Below are 4,206 nucleotides of genomic sequence, written 5' to 3' on the forward strand. Positions count from 1 at the left end.
CATTCCACCGAGATGCAACACTGAGCGTCACAGGAAGTCATTCCTGCCTGTGGCCATCAAACTTTACAACTCCTCCCTCGGAGTGTCAGAAACACTGAGCCAATAGGCTAGTCCTGGACTAATTTCCACTTGGCAGAATTTACTTATTATTTAATTATTTATGCAAAATATAAATTTTTATATTGCTATATTTCTACCTATTCTTGGTTGGTGCGACTGTAATGAAACCCAATTTCCCTCGGGATCAATAAAGTATGTCTGTTCACACAGACGGGCATCCGGGTTTGGAATGAGCAGACAGCCCAAGTGGTGCACGCGAGCTCAATTTCAACATGTAAGAGGTTTGTATAGGTACCTGGATGGTAGGTGTACGGGAGTGGACAGTTTAAATAGTTCAACACAAACTAGATGGTCCAAAGGGCCTGTTTCAGTGTTGTACTTTTCCATGACTGTGACAGGAATAATACTAACATTCACTCGAATTCCGTTTAACAGCTGTGCAGACTTACCATACATCTGAGTAGGAGACATTTAAGGAAAGTTTCTCTGGTTATACGATTTCCACGCCTCTCTCGTCGTGGGGAACTGTGTACGAGGCATTGCCTTCTGCCGGGTGAGTTTCCAAAGAGATCACCAGCTCGTAACCCAGCACGGATGGAAAGCGTGCAGGAGAGCCGGCTGGGTTCGAACTCGGGACCTTTCGTCCCGAAGTCAGGCACTGACGCCACTATGCCACCATCCATGTCAGGAGATATTTACATTGCATTGAAACTGTGGCGCTTTAAATTAACAGTACATAAAAGAAAATCCCCAGCTGCATGTCAACAAAGGGTATTTGCATGAGAGTGTTTCAGTTACTGTGGGGCCAGGCACCCATGCAGCTCAGCTGGAGCAGGGAATAATAGCAATGGGGAGAGTCAGACTGAGCCAAGTCACGGATGGGAGATGGCAGAAATGCCCCATTCTCATAGAGACAGGAAGAGCATCAGAGAATTTGATGGTCAATCCAGATACCAGCACAGTGCCCAGTTAGAAGATGATTTTTCTCTCCAACTTGGGTTGAACTTCACTGTAACTGTGTGATGCCAGATCACACCTTGGCAACTAAAGTGATCTCATCTGACATGTTGTCTTTCACCCATTGATGGATTTTGTAAATCTTTTTACAGGTTAAAAATGACAAGGAATTTGACTACGTGAATCTCAACCACAACACACCAGTTTTGCTGTCTCTGTCCAGATATTTAAGAATTGGAGCAAGGGATTCAATCAATCATCCTTCCTGCTCAGACTGTGGGGAGGTATTCACTCTGTCATCTGACCGACTAGCACGCCCGTAATTTTACACAGGGAAAGGCCGTTCACCTGCTCAGACAATGAGAATGGGTTCAGTTGGTCATCTCAACTGAAGATACATCAGCAAGTTCATACTGGACAAGGCCATTCACCTGTTCTGTGTGAGAGAAGGGATTGAGTCGATCTTCCCACCTGTGGAACACCAGTCAGTTCACATTGGGCAGAGGCTGGTCATCTGCTGAATTTGTGGGGAAGGATTCACTCTGTCAGCTGACCTAATGGCTCACCAGCGAGTTCAAACTGGGGAGAGGCCATTCACCTGCTCAGACTGTGGGAAGGGATTCACTCAATCATCCCACCTACAGAGTCACCAACGTGTTCACACAGGGGAGAAGCCATTCACCTGCTCAGACTGTGGAAAGGGATTCTCTCAGTTATCCAATCTACAGAGTCACCAACAAGTTCACACTGGGGAGAAGCCATTCACCTGCTCAAAATGTGGGAAGGAATTCACTCAGTCATCTGATCTGCTGGCTCACCAGCGAGTTCACACTGGGGAGAGGCCGTTCACCTGCTCAGACTGTGGGAAGGGATTCACTTGCTCATCTCAACTGAAGGTACATCAGCGAGTTCACACTGGGGAGAAGCCATTCACCTGCCCAGAATGTGGGAAGGGATTCACTCAATCATCCAACCTACAGATTCACCAGCGACTTCACACTGGGGAGAAGCCTTTCACCTGCCCAGACTGTGGGAAGGGATTCATTCAGGCAGCTAGCCTACTGAAACATCAGCGAGTTCACACTGGGGAGAAGCCGTTCACCTGCTCAGACTGTGGGAAGGGATTCACTCAGTCATCCCACCTACAGAGTCACCAACGAGTTCACACTGTGGAGAGGCCGTTCACCTGCTCAGACTGTGGGAAGGGATTCACTTGCTCATCCCCACTGAAGGTACACCAACGAGTTCACACTGGAGAGAGGCCGTTCACCTGCTCAGACTGTGGGAAGGGATTCACTTGCTCATCCCCACTGAAGGTACATTAGCGAGTTCACACTGGGGAGAAGCCGTTCACCTGCTCAGACTGTGGGAAGGGATTCACTCAGTCATCCCACCTACAGAGTCACCAACGAGTTCACACTGGGGAGAAGCCGTTCACCTGCTCAGACTGTGGGAAGGGATTCACTCAGTCATCCCACCTACAGAGTCACCAACGTGTTCACACAGGGGAGAAGCCGTTCACCTGCTCAGACTGTGGGAAGGGATTTACTCGGTCATCCCACCTACAGAGTCACCAGCGACTTCACACTGGGGAGAAGCCTTTCACCTGCCCAGACTGTGGGAAGGGATTCATTCAGGCAGCTAGCCTACTGAAACATCAGCGAGTTCACACTGGGGAGAAGCCGTTCACCTGCTCAGACTGTGGGAAGGGATTCACTCAGTCATCCCACCTACAGAGTCACCAACGAGTTCACACTGTGGAGAGGCCGTTCACCTGCTCAGACTGTGGGAAGGGATTCACTTGCTCATCCCCACTGAAGGTACACCAACGAGTTCACACTGGAGAGAGGCCGTTCACCTGCTCAGACTGTGGGAAGGGATTCACTTGCTCATCCCCACTGAAGGTACATTAGCGAGTTCACACTGGGGAGAAGCCGTTCACCTGCTCAGACTGTGGGAAGGGATTCACTCAGTCATCCCACCTACAGAGTCACCAACGAGTTCACACTGGGGAGAAGCCGTTCACCTGCTCAGACTGTGGGAAGGGATTCACTCAGTCATCCCACCTACAGAGTCACCAACGTGTTCACACAGGGGAGAAGCCGTTCACCTGCTCAGACTGTGGGAAGGGATTTACTCGGTCATCCCACCTACAGAGTCACCAACGAGTTCACACTGGGTAGAGACCGATTTCCTGCTCAGACATTGGGAAGAGATTCTCTCAGCCAAGTCAACCAAATGTGCATCATTGAGTTCACACTGGGGAGAGGCCGTTCACCTGCTGTGAATGTGGGGAGCGATTCACTCAGTCGTCTAACCTCGTGACACACTCCCGGGTTCACAGTGGGCAGAAAGCTTCAATAAGATGCATGCTGGATACTTGTCCATCACCGTTGCTGAATGCAATTTCGAGAGTGACTGTCGGTGCTGAACTCTGCAATTATTGCTGCTGCTCACCACACCCAGTTCTGCACCCTGGTCACTGGGCATGGGAGGAGTTTCTTCTGCTGCACATTCACCTTTAATGTGACTGGAGTTTAATATTCTGGATCTCTAGACAAATAAATCAGTTCTGTTTTGAACTCTGTCTCTGGTACTTAAGTGAATTTCTAACACAGCTAGTGTACAGTAGAGAGTCAACTCAGGCCAGCTGTATCCTGCCAGTGATTCTTTTCCATGACAGTCCTTTTAAATCCTCCCCTGTTGTTCATCTCTCGCTCTCCCTGTGGTGATGGGTTCCAAACAGTCACCACTCTGTGGGTGAAGAATATTTTGCAGACTGAAGAAGGCGAGCTGACTGCAGTTCTGTCTGAGATGTTCTTTGCCCCTCAAATCTCTGGGCTGAGGAAGAATGACAATGGGAGTTAACCTAAAAAAACAAACACGAGGAAATCTGCAGATGCTGGTAATTCAAGCAACACACACAAAATACTGGTGGAATGCAGCAGGCTAGGCAGCATCTATCAGAAGAAGTACTGTCGACGTTTCGGGCTGAAACCCTCTGGCAGAACTAACTGAAAAGAAAGATAGTAAGAGATTTGAAAGCATGAGGGGGAGGGGAAAATGTGAAATGATAGGAGAAGACTGGAGGGGGTGGGATGAAGCTAAGAGCTGGAAGTGTGATTGGCAAAAGGGATACAGAGCTGGAAAAGGGAAAGGATCATGGGACGGGAGGCCTAGGGAGAAAGA

General features: G+C 49.0%; 1 pseudogene; it reads left to right on the forward strand.

Moving 5' to 3' along the window:
• The first annotated feature begins 308 nt into the window (after positions 1-308).
• On the forward strand, positions 309-3,599 carry LOC140723205 (uncharacterized; annotated as a pseudogene).
• The last annotated feature ends 607 nt before the right edge of the window (positions 3,600-4,206 follow it).

Source organism: Hemitrygon akajei, unplaced genomic scaffold, assembly GCF_048418815.1.
Source record: "Hemitrygon akajei unplaced genomic scaffold, sHemAka1.3 Scf000104, whole genome shotgun sequence".
Classification (NCBI taxonomy): Eukaryota; Metazoa; Chordata; class Chondrichthyes; order Myliobatiformes; family Dasyatidae; genus Hemitrygon; species Hemitrygon akajei.